The following is a 13,291-nucleotide window of genomic DNA, read 5'->3' on the forward strand; positions in this document are numbered from 1 at the left end:
TCTGATTTAAATCGTCCGACGGGTGCCGTGCTTAATTGAAAAGTGGTTTAATCAAAACATAGGCAGATGTGGATCGATTTGTTCGGCTGAATGGAAACTTCTTTTTTTTTTTAGGTGTGGTGGGGGAGCAGCGCGTTTATGTGAACCAGAACATATAAAAGCAGCATTTAATTGGAATTTCTGCCTCCAAAGTTGAGATGGAGTTTGGTGGTGCTGCTGGTCACCGAGGCTTTTAAATCCACTGCTGGTCTTGTTGGTTTGAATGGGGATTTTTGCTGGAAGCTGTGACCTGAGGAGCGATGTCGGTGTGACTCCTGTGAGCGTTCACACACTAATCCATTTTAATTGGGGTTCGGCTAGTTTGTCCAAAAGAAAAATGAAAGGTAGGAAAAAAAAATAAAAAATCTGTGGAGCCTCGCCTACCAATGAAATAATTAGTTTTGGTCAGAGATGGGTTGTGATGCAATGTACTCCCAGCGTGGAAAAGTGACGTGGAAATCAATCAAAGGCAGAAATAAAAATGAAAACATAAATAAGAGGGGGCCTTATTCGGCTGCTTAAACTTAACTCAAACCCAGTCGGCGCAGAGTGGCAGTAAAATTAGATCCTTTTACTGCACATGTATTATTTAGGCCTACCGATTCCGAACGTCTCTTGTCAAGCATGTGTTAAAAGAGAAGGCAGCAGCAGCAGCGGACGCGCACATGCGGCGCGGTGTGCCTCTGTCTTGCTTGAGAAGCATACAGCGGCCAGCCGGTGATGCATGGCAGCCTGGAGCAGAGCAGCAATCTTCACTGATCGATCAGTGGATTGGGATAAATTTAGCTCTAGTCTTCCCATGCCCTCTCCTTCTTTTTATTTTGAATTTTTTTTGGTTGAGGATCTGATCTTAAGAGAGAAAGCTACAAATTCCTGCCTGGATTAGGGTCAATGAATGTGCTTACAGTCTGTGTTTAGTCTTTAATATCTCTGGACAACACATTTATCATGGCTGTTCACAACTGAAATATAGTGTAACTTTAAACGTGTGACATTTGTTCATTTTTTTTTTAATATTTTAATCTAAAGATTTAAATGATGTCTATTGAAAGGGACACAACCTTTTCTGAGACTATATTCTTGAGGTGCAATAAACCATGTCCATGGAGGATGAAGTGGTTTTATCTTCCTCATCCTACAAAGCAAAGTGATTGTTCAGTTATTTGGGAATAACTGTTGAGTCTTCAGGCATGTGTGCAGAAAAATAGGTTAATATGTTATTTCATAAGACTGCAGGAGCGTCACTCCTCCTTCAAGCCTTTTTATTGGGGAACTCCATTTTCACGTGTTTGTGCATTAAAAAAAATGCTTGAATTAATGCAAGTGCAAATTCCAGCTGTTTGGAAGGAACATATTAGCATATCAAAGTGGTCAGAGCCTCTTACACAATCGAAGGAGTTGTATTTTCTGCCACTGGTTTTGGCTGAGCCTGAAAGGCTTCAGAAGGAGTGTGTGAGCTGCTGTAAAACTAAAAGACTTGTTTCTTCCCTCCATTCTTGTAAGCAGGTCCGTATGACGTCTTGTGTATAACATAATCTCACTTGTATTTGTTTGTGTGGGAGAATAAGCCAAAGCTTTCTCAAAGCAAGGTAACTGTGCATTGACTCACAAAGAGTAAATAGTGTAATGCGGAGGAAAAAACATTTGGTTCGTGTAACAAAAACACAACAGAAAATTAAAAATTCCTCAACATGTATTGCAAATGATTACTTTTTGGAATTCTGTAAAAGCAGAGGCAAAATTGTATTGTTGTTTAGTCGGCGTTTAAAAAACAGGTCCGTCTCCACTCACTAGAAATAATGTGATCCACTTGTGAATGCGTTTTAAAGAAGGGAACTGTCTTCTCGGATGTCTTGTTGCTTTATATCTTTCGGCCGAGCCATGCCATTATGAGCATTTTACCAGTGAGTCTAGCACGAGAGTACCTTTTTCACTCTATAGGCTTGTTTCAGTGGAAGTGCGTCCGGTTTCAAAGAACTGCAGCAGCTCTTGATCTGCCAGAGCACCAGATTGCCTCTCTTTGCTCGTTCTTTCAGATCAATACAGCCCAACATACTTCGATATGGGTTTGAAGGAGACAAAAGTGCCACATATCACTCTCCTCTGAACTTTATATATCATACGGAACGCGAGACTCTCGAGCCAGTGAGCGTGAATGGGTGTGAACGCATCAGAATTTGGGACATTACGGATTGTTGCTTCATTTTCTGCTAGGATGTTTCCCCTCAGAACAGCAGCTGGGATTTTGTACTGTCTATGGATATTGGACTCAGATCATAACGCAGGTTTCATTGCCTCTCCAGATTTTTAAATTATAACAAAAAGCTAGGCAGTTCCGCTCTGGCTTTATTAAGGTAATTTGTTATTGATTTAATTCAATACGAGCGTGCACACACTGACCAGTGGCAACGTTTGCTCACTTTGTTTTTGTGTCGCATTCTCTCGCAAGCGTGGATATGAGCCTGTTGTCTGTGTGTGTGTGTGCAGCAGTTGGCGAGTCAATATGACTGATTTTAAAGGTTGCTTTGTGGCTGAATGGATTGTTTGTGCCAGCATTACACTATACCGCTGCTGTGTTTTTATCCACGGTGAACACCCCCAGATTCGAGCTCATCTTTTTTTGTCCTTCATGAGCATCACATTCTTTGTTAGCCAACAGCGTGTGAGGAACGAGGACCAATTTCAGATTGCAGTTCTTACAAATGATGCGTTAGCTGCTCCATAGCGGAATCAGGGAAATGGAGGAGGCTGTGAGTGTTTCAGTAGAAGAGGATTGCAGAGAGTTAAAGCGTTTAGATTTACATCCCATCGTTTATTTGGCGTGTAAATTGTAGGTTTGTGTTTTGCAATCTTTTCTCTTGCTAAACCACCTACATGGAGCCATACTGTGAGGATAACTGCTCACCATTAAAGGGAATAAACAAGGCTGTAAAAGAAAGCTATAGCAAATTTGATGTAACGTGCAGGCCTTTGGTGGGCCAGAATACCTCCCCTTTCATGACTGATTTTATTTTACGATTGGCAATCAGTAAAACGCTGTGCGCCAGTGTGTTCCCCTCCCTGCCATTTTGAGAAACATTTGTTTCCACTTGCCAAAGGCCTCTGGTGCAGCGGGGGATTCGGTGCCCCTGAAATGGCAGGTGAAACTTTCTGCTTGCCTAAATAATTTCCTGGCAGAACATTACTCTGCAAGTACATAGGCGGGGGAAAGTAAGGCTCAATTCAAACTCCGATGACAAGAAACAACATGGATATTAGCCGATGTCTCTCACATGGTTCTCTGTGCACTGGTTAAGTGGCAGCTTCCCTGAGCTTATCTGGCATCTCTTTTTTCCAATGTGTCAGTCATTTCATGCTCCTCTGAAAGGTGTTTGGAAGAAAACTAAGTGCAAAGTACAAAACTGGGTCATAAAAACTCCTGTCCTCTGGTCATAAAACGATTGGCTGTAACGTCCTGGGTTCTGATTGCAGAAAACGTATTTGACATTCTGTTGAAAACGCTACATGGGCTGTGGTGTGTGCTATTAGCAGTGTGTGTGTTTAGGGCACTCCTAAGACAAGTGAAAGAAATGTTTGACAGCATACTATTGAGGGGAATAAATACTTAAAAGCATGGTGGGATTTCTTAAATATTTTTTACAAACAAAAATTCTAGTCATTACATTTTGATTTCATTTAAGATGGCAAAATTACAAACACATTTCAAATAATAGAATAAAATAATTAAAAATAAAATCCATTTAATTTCATACATGAGAGTTATTTTCATTTTTTCCTTTAATTTGTTACATTTGCTCTCACTATGATTTAAAGAAGATTAAGGATATTGACAACACACACAGACACAGACAGACAGACAGACAGACACAGACAGACAGACAGACAGACAGACACCGACCCTGTCTCATTCTTTGTGCTATGTGAACAGGACTTGTCCTTATCTGTGCACAGCTGCAACACTATTTGGGAAAATATTCAATTTCTGTGTGACAGAGGAGAACCTGGGAGGCAAGGCTCTAAGCAAACAGCAGTTATTGCGGCTCTGCCATAGCAGCGGAGAGCAAGGCCTGGCTGGGAGAGAAGGGGGATCTGCGGACGTCTGCCAGGGGAAGGAGTAATGTCTCGGCTGGATTATAGGAGAGCGAAGCACATCCACACTTAAAAGCCCCCTTTCCAACAAGACAGGGCTGTTATTTAGGGATGGTGTGGGTAAACATGCCAGAGCAATATATTTCCTCCATATAGGCTGCTCCTGTCCTTGACAATTGTGACTCACTTCAAGTGAGAATTTTTTTTCTCTCCATATCTTTTTTCTTTTTTTCTAAATAATTTCATGTTGGGATGTGGGCGTCCTTCAGTAGATTCAGACTGACATTCTTCCAGACAAGAACAAAACTGTTCAACATTTGAATATCATTTAACTTTGGTTCAAGAGGAAGTGCTTCTTTTTTCCATTCGTTTTTCTGGGGCTGTATTTTAGATCAGTCAAATGATTTACATCCCTCTTGTGTCGACTTGCATGCTATTTAGCAGTTAAGCGAACTGTGATACTCTCAAAGAAAACTGTAAGAGAGCAGAAACGTTACACTCAACAGCCCATCCTCCAATGGATAAAAATTCAACAAACAGGTAATGAAAATATATTTTCCTCGTGTGATGTACCGAGAGTTAATTCAGAAAATTACAGTAGACGCGCATCTAGATTGAAGGCTGTTTAATGCAGTTTAAAAAGCAACATTAATTTAAAGTGATCAAATAAACCAAACAATAAAGTCAGAAAATAGCAAGTCAATCGACTCCCAAACACAATGTCCTGGCTAATTTGCAATTAATATTCTGCCAGACCCATATAACAACAATGTTTTTTTTTAAGTATACACATGAATGTATATTTTATTCTATATGCTTATCCTGTTATTTGTTTGATTTGGAAGTCTGAGGCTTTGATAAATAATATTTTATTGTAGAGCTCTTAGTTGGAACGTGTGGAAGCTTTGTTCTCGTAGTGTAGTTGCCAAGTCAGATGGAGTTGAGCGTCTGGTCTGGGAGTTTCAGAGGAATATCACAGGCGTGGTAAGTTGCTAAAAACTAAGCTAATCAACAAAATAATGCTCAATTGCTACCGTGCCAGAGACATCAAACACTGCCGGGGTTGAAAAAACAATCAAATTATCTCTTAATGATTGCTCACGCTGACACACGAGTGCTCGTGAGTTGGTGCTGTTACTAGGCGACATATGTGAGGAAAAGTTATGTGGCCGCTCGCTCATAAATTGTGTGTACATTTTACTAGACGACACGGATATCTATCATCACCTGTAATGAAAACAATTTGATCTTATTGTGTGTTTTTTGGCATCGAAACAGAGACGACTATTAGTCTATTAATTTCCTGCAGTGAATCATGAATCCTGCTGCTTTTATCCCCGCAGTACCCTCCATGTGTGGTCCTCAAATTTTTTTTTCTATTTCCTCTCCAAACTATAGTTTGGCCCCTGTGCCTGCTCTCTCTCTCTCTCTCTCTCGCTCTCTCTCTCTCTCTCTCTCTTTCTCCCCCCTCTTCTCCTCCCTCCTCCCTCTCTTTCTCTTTCTTTCTCTCTCTCTACGTAGATAATGTCTCTGCAAATGATTTAACCGCCCTCGTTGAGGCTCCTTCCAGTAATTGAACAAGCAGACACTGGGTGCTTTACAGGAAAACAATAGTCATATTATCTCAGATCTCCAACTACTCTGAGATTCAACAAAACACGGCGTTGGACTGGACTTTGCGGACTATACTTCGAGACTCTGAATTCAGGAAAACAATCAGGTTTGCTATCTCTCCTAAAAAAAAAAAAAGCCATGACAAAATGGGCGCCATTGTGTTTTTGAGCTTGATATATTGAAAGTGTAGCATGATTGGATTGCATGTCTGGCAGGATTCACATGGGGGTAGAGTGCAGCCCTGGGTGGTGCTTGGTTGACTTAGGAAGCATGCTTGCAGAGAGGCTTGGCAATAATTAATCAGAAAAGATTTTTGACAAACTGACCATGCTTATAGCAAGAATTTGTGCAAAATGTATGATAATTATATAATTAGATGTCTGTAGAATTATTATTGAATTACATGTGTTAAATTCAATATTATTATTATTATCATATAAATCCCTGGCCCGATCCTCCATATTTCAGCATGATTACTTAAGGTTGGAATTGTTTTGTTTTTGGCAGAGCACGGCGAGCTTTGATTGTGTTGCTGTGGAGCAGAATTGACCTTGTGTGTCAGAATGAGCTTTTTCTGCGCGTTGTTTCATACAGAGCACTGTAAGACTGAAATGGCCTTAGGAGGAGTTGTTCTTGACAGAGATGCATTGTTTCAGGCAGCCAATAAACCACTGCAATGAGTGGCTACATCTGTGAACCTCATCTTGACTACAGTGTGGGGCTAGCAACAACACGGCAACTGTCACAGCTGCACCTGCTGCTGTCTCAGTACAGAGCCTCCCTCTCTGTTACCCACATAACCGCATCACTCTTTTCTCCGTGACAAGCCAGAGGCGATGGTCTCTGTTTGGGTCAACTGGAGAGAAGCTTTTTGGGAAAACATTTGAAAACAGAGGACAAAATGTCAGTCCCGAAAAGAGATGTTAAAATAAAATTTCTGCCCTGAGGGCTAGGATTTGGTGTCGTTGTGGAGCTTCGGTATAAAATTCTGTCTGTAAAACATAGTGCGGTTTAAGAGTGCTGTCTTAGTAAAACCTGAGTGGTCATTTGTCAGCTACAGTAACGGTCTGGGGTATGATATAACAGCAAGTTGTCGCTCCGTAATAATGTAAATGATGAATACAGATAAATGCAGCTGACTCTTCTGTACACACACACCGCCCTGCTTGTGTATCGAGGCCATTCAGAAGATGATCTGATCAGCTAAGAAGAGATTCAGGAGTATTAACGGCTTTCAAATCTCATATGTACTCGAATTTGCTGTGCTGCTGTTAAACGTCACAGAGCTGGGATCTCGTACAGGAATACACAAGCAAACCTCCACGCTTTGCTTGTTTCAGCGAGTACCTGAAAGGAAAAACAATAAGCAAGACATATTTAGCAGAAAATGACTACTGAATCAATTTTACATGATAACATTCTGTCTCAGAAAAAAAAAAAAAGATTCTTGGAGGGGAACAATGCCGAGAGGTTTTTCAGCCAGGAGAAGTGATGCAACATGTCCACTTTCCTGCCAAACTGAACTTAGGAGTGTGAAAAGCAAAGCAGGGACACGAGGAGCGGGGCTGACGTGAATGCAGATAGTGTGGGATTAACACAGGGAAAGATTGAGCGACAGTGGCCGGTGACTTCTCTTTACAGCTTTGCTTGTACAGCTGTGCCAGCCCTGGCATTCACTGCTGCCTGTTAGATCCAACTCCTCCTCCACTGCTGTGGGGGTGAGCTAATGAACATCTTAAATACTGCAGATAAGTTGCTCCTCAACGTGCGTGCGTGTGTCGATGGAGACGTCAAATTATTCATGTATTTATAATGAAATTTGGAATGCTTCGTATTGACACCTCGCTACGTCTCTGTGCTGATTTGATCTTTTTGGCATTTGCACAGGAAAAACCATACAGGCTGCCCTAATAATTCATCATGCCTCCTTCTAAATGAGGTGTGAGGCGGCTCTGCTGGTGTGAATTCTGCTATAAATCACACATACCCTGACTGCTTTATCCATTAGACCAACCTGTTTGTCTAATTCAGCAACCAGCAAACTGGTTTTAGGAATGCCGAAGAGTGTGAGAACTGCAGCTTTTCCTACATCTGCTCTGTTATCACTGACAGTGACATGTGGAGAAACAAGAAGAAATGGAACATGTAATGACAATAAAATCTTAGCAGCACACACACTGTCGGCACGACTTCAATATTTAAGACTAATATCAAAACGTTTAGTAGACACGTTGAAGAAAAGTATGAGTATGACGGTAAAATATTTAATTTCCTGTCAAGACTAGGTGTCTCCAAAATGTCAGCTAATCTAATTTATCTAATCTGGTGTGTTTTAAATGGTTAATGAAGCTTAAGAAATAAGACAACCTTCTCAGATCATAAAGGGTCACTTAATCCTACTTAATCGAATCTGGAAATATGTGATGTTTGTAGTCCAATGAAAAGCCAGCAATTTACATTTTTCACATTTTCTCAAATACCAATTTTTTAAAATAAAGGTTTTATTTTTTGGACACTGCCCAGTTACACCGTTACTCACTTAAAGAAAAAACAATTCTAGGATATGCTTTACTTAGATCGTTTATGTTTTTTTGGACAGTTTCATGCAAACTTTATTTGGGGATATTTTAGACCTGCTGGTCGTCATCGGCCTAAAAAAAAAAAAAAGGCCATAAAATGCCACAAGCCGACATCGGCCACTTAATGTAATTTTTTTTTTTTTTATCTTAATCGAAAGTATACCTCTGCTTTTGCTCTCATCCGAGCTTTAAAGCGAACATATGTTTATTTTCTCATAAATCACCCAGTGCACAAATCAAAGCAAGGTTAACTGATGACCAGACAGAAAGCTCTGAGTAAGCTGTACAAATTCTCAAGTACTGCATCTGTGCCCGACAACACGTTTCATTTTTAGCTTCAGCATCAGCAGCTGAACCAATGTGATGAGTGCTATTCTGTAATAGTTGATAGAAATGGGAGAAAAAAAAGCTGTGTAAAGGGGACAGTCAGATGGGGGGAGATGGTGGGGGGCCAAAACGGGTGCATTTTTGTCATTGCAAAAAGTAGAGCTAGTGGCATTTCCGTCATTCATCAGCCTGAGCTGATTACTAGTGAGTCTGGAGTGAGCTGGCAGGATGCGGCTCCTGCAGCCATTACCATCAGAAATAGGTCCAGCAGGCTTGAGGGTAGGCGAGGAGCTGCAGCTCAAAGAGGCCGAGACCTGCCTAAAGGACAGAAAAGTTTTCTCTGTGGTCCCCGATAACATCTCACTGAGTACATCGAGGCCTGGTGGTATATTTTGTTTAGATAGTTAGCTCGGTTTTAAAAGACCTCCCTGACGGGAACATTTGCACTTTAAATGGCGGTGATGAAATGGAGCCACCAGACACTGAAGCTGAATCTAACAATCAGCGAGAGATGTGAATGTTGCAGACGCCGCAACGCCTCCTCACTTTACACTTTACTGCAAGGGCCAAAAAAAGGGATCTTTTATTCTCTAACCTGAAAAGGCTCTTAGGCTCCTGTGCATAATGTTTGCAGTCCAGCGGAGGGAGGGGGTGTGCAGACGTTACTCAGGGACAGTGAGGACATTTTCTGAAGTCACTGCCATGAGGCTGTCTCAGGTGCACACTTGGTATTTGAACTTTTAATAGAAGTTAAAAATTTTGCACCAAGACAGAAATGTTTAATGAAGCTTTCATAACCTGATCCGTACAACTGGAGCATGCAGTGATAGCCCCAAACTACCGTGCTAATTGTCGCTGAAGATATTTTGGTGTATAACATGGATGGATGACAGCGAGGGAAAGTATTCACAGGACAGGACTGAATATTTATCAGCTGTAGACAAAGATATCTCCTTTGAAGTTGCACTATATCCCTGTTTTAACTTCTTGTTGTGAGTCACAGTTTCTTTTTTATGTTTGGTCGCTTTTCAGTTAACAGCGGACTGCAAATCATGACAGGGCCGCTGCATGTCTCGATTTTTCATTTTCACATCTTAAGTCATTAAGTCCTTAATATGTCCATTTGTTTTCAGAGTGTTGAAAAGCATATAAACGCTGTTCACAGTGAGGAGTGTTAGGTTCAACCTGCCAAGTCAACCCGCGCTCAACTGCTGCTTTTCCATGTTTTACGATGACTAACTTTTCCTTAAATTCACCGTCGATTGCAAAACATTGCAAATTACAACTCTTACTTACTAAGAAAGTGGTGTGTTACATTTAAGGCCGCGATTTGTCATCTACTTTAAAAGGACAGCATTAGTTGTGTAAAAAGCTGTTTTCACATTTGTAAAGTTTATTTTATTTTCTGACAGTCATTCTATACAAGACTATTCTTGTTGATTATGTTAACAGAAACACATCAAATTCATGATATAATCATAAATCTTTCACCTACGCAGCTCAGTTCATTTTGTCGAAATGTTGTTAAGAAACTACGTCCCTGCCGACTCCTGTTGTGGTTCAGAGGAGAATTTTCCTCCACACCAAGAGCCCTTGTCAGAGTATTACCTTCTCTCTCACCATGGGACTTTGTTATCACACTCACTTCATATTCATAGTGAGTGTCATTCTCCTGTCATTATTTTGTATAACTTAGAACTGTAGCAATTACACTTCAGTGGATTACCTATACAGACAGATGCAGATTAAGATCTCTTCATACTACCTTCAGTGCCGCGGTTCAAAGGTACGACCCGCTCCGCAATCCGCTATCGTTTGGCGGACCGCAGAATTGGTCAACCTCTCAGAGTTTGTTTGGGAATTTGAATCCCTTTGGTATTCAAAACAGGAGGGCCCTATGACAGGGAGATAATTTCCCAGTGAATGTTTTATCGCGGTCCGCTTGACAGTCTCCTGCATCTGCCTGCTCGCTCGCTCTCCTTGTCTCTTTAGATTCCCTGACTTTGGTCCAGTTATTCAGACGGAAAAAAAACACAAAAAAGAAAGCTCTGTTTGTCGCACCCCCGCCCACCTCCTCCTTTTTTTTTTTTGTTATCACAAAAGAGCAAACACATATTAAACATACACAAGGTGCAGAGGCAGTGATTGCTGTATCTGCTGTCCTGCGGTGGGTGGCAGGGGACGATAACATAAGCCACGGACCCATTTACATAATTTTTTTTAATCATATCACACCTGAATCGTGGTCAGTTGGGAGTGGGAGGGGATATTCTTGAATACATGGAACATTTACTGTTTAATCATCCTTCTCCTCTGGTATGCCATATGTTTGGACTAAGGCAAAGTTACAGCCGCACCTCTCATCTGCTTAATGTAAACTAAGTGTTTTCTCGATGACATCTCTCATCCAAAACTGTAGTGGAAAGTTTTTCTCTTATTTGAAAATCTCCTTAACCCTCTCTCTCTGATCTATTGTACAGTGAGCAGGCAGGAGCGAGAACCTATAGCACCTTAGTTATTAGCAGTTGGGGAGATGGAATGAGCCAATCTGAGCTTGTTTGCATCACAATCCCCCTCACAGTGCTGATGTTATGCAAATGAGCAGCGAGGAGAAAAGCTCAGCCCCAAAACTGTCCACTCTCTTTCACAGCTGAAGGTGGGGAGAGGGCAAGGACTAGTGACACTACAACTGCATGAGAAAACCTAATGAAGCCGCCTGAAAAATCTAAGCAACTTAAATTACTCACTTGTGTCATGTTGCTGTGTAAGAATAGATGCTTTCCTTTTTTTTTTTTTTTTTCCTTTTTTTTTTTTTTATCCTCTACAGCTTTATTCCTGTTTCATTTTTTTTATTGAGAATATGTTTTATGTTATTGTGCAGCAGAGCGTGTAAAGCATTCATTTCTGTGCAGTGGCAAAATGCCTTTTAGACATTTTCTGTGTCTTTGGAGGGAAAAAAAAAAAGGCCAATATACCTTCATCAGGTTTAACAAGCACCATTACCTGTCAGGGCAGTACTGAAGGAAGATTTAGGGCTGACAAGTGATTGCATTCAGGGAAGACTACACCCACTTCTTTTGTCTGCGCTTCCTGACGAGACACAGCGCTATACCTTGTTTTAGCTTGACATACGCCGCTTCCCCTGTCTGACAAAGGCACTCATGCCATCTTTTAGATTGAAAATAGATACGGCAGCCCTGGGATAGAAATGTGCTTGGATGAAGTGGGCTACAGTAGATCCACTCCAACGCTGAAATAATTTGTATAGTATTGCTTTTGCTGTCAGGCCCTTGTGCTGTTTTCTATTTTAGTGATGACTGAGATTATGCAGTGGCCCTTATTTTGGCTGAGTCTGACCTTCCTCTGAGCCACAGAAAAGGTTAAAAGCCTCAATTAGACACAGAGCCAAGGTTAGCCACATGATGCACAATGCCTCTCATCTAAAAGAATTAGCACCCTTCAAAAATCTAAACATCCCCGCTCCAGAAACACAATCACTGCTTTCCAAGCTTGTGCTTTTTTAAGATTTTTAAGTGTCTCTCCTGATGCTTTCTTCCACAGCTGAAGGGAACTTGTGTTACGAATGCACAATGCAATGATAAGGTAAAAGCTTTTATTGAGACATTGTTAAATATACGAGTCACAAAGGAGGAGATGTAGCTCAACAAGCAAAGTAAATAAAGAAGAGAAGGATTTCTGAGCTTTTTAAACAATTGAGATGTGGAACTTAGCAAAATGGGCAATGACTCAATATTGGGATTGTGCATTCAGTGTAAGCTAAGGATTTACTTAGTGACACATCTTTCATTGAAGGTGGAGTTAAAACATTCCCCCCAAAGATAATTGCACTGCTTCTCTTTTGTTTCTGGATGCTAAGATGAGAAAAGACAGATAAATAGCTTATTTTCCCACTTGCTCTCCTTCCATTTTAAATGTGTTTCTCACAAGTCATCTTCTCCGTTACCTTCTTCATGTTTTGTGTTGCTGCCCACTGCCTTAAAAATTAATCATCCTGTTTAATAACGCCTCACGATCACAGTGCATTATTGATGCTGGGGTCCTTAATTTAAGGATGGAGTTTTTTTTTTTTTTTTTTTAAACCATTCAGCTGCTCATTTTAAGGTGTGCGTGTGCGTGTGCGTGTGCGTGTGTGTGTGTGTGTGTGTGTGTGTGTGTGTGTGTGTGGGAGGGGGATGTGGGGGGGGGGGGGGTCACAAAAGCTGCTTACTGGTGCATATCCGAGTAGATACAGCACATTATTATCGTAGACTAAAAACCGGGCCCTGTGCATCCAAAGGGTCCTGGTCCCTGTTCTGCAAAAAAATACATTGTTTTAGATGAGTGGTGACACGCACACACATTGAGTGTGCATGCCTCCATGTTTTTGTCTCCACTGCTTGACTTTGCTTTGCCACATTGCATTATTTTTGCACAAACAGAACAATGAGCAACTTGTGCTGAAACTGAGATGATGAGTTTAGGAAAGTGTCTTGGCCAAATGCCGAGCTCACTTTGTATAATCCCTGATTTGTTTGACTAATTTTGCCATGGCAAGCCGGATCACTCAATAAATTTGTCTTTTATGAGGCTTTAATGTGCTTTCCAGACATCAGCCCCACAAAGTATTTATGTGCACATACTAA

At 41.1% G+C, this 13,291-nt stretch overlaps 1 protein-coding gene across 33 annotated transcripts in view; it reads left to right on the plus strand.

Annotated features, from left to right (window-relative positions):
• The window catches only part of adgrl2a (adhesion G protein-coupled receptor L2a), a 96,661-nt gene that overhangs the window by 1,150 nt on the left and 82,220 nt on the right, over positions 1 to 13,291 (plus strand). The window contains exon 1 of one of the 33 annotated variants that reach the window (XM_069153485.1): positions 5,662 to 5,848. The exons of the other annotated variants lie outside the window; for them this stretch is intronic. The gene's annotated coding sequence lies outside the window, so the exon portion shown is untranslated. Of the gene's footprint in view, positions 1 to 5,661; positions 5,849 to 13,291 lie in introns of those variants that run through there. 33 annotated transcript variants of the gene reach the window in all.

The sequence above is a fragment of the Embiotoca jacksoni genome, unplaced genomic scaffold (genome assembly GCF_022577435.1).
Source record: "Embiotoca jacksoni isolate LCO1_2020_lvr unplaced genomic scaffold, fEmbJac1.0.p SCAF_19, whole genome shotgun sequence".
Lineage (NCBI taxonomy): Eukaryota > Metazoa > Chordata > Actinopteri > Embiotocidae > Embiotoca > Embiotoca jacksoni.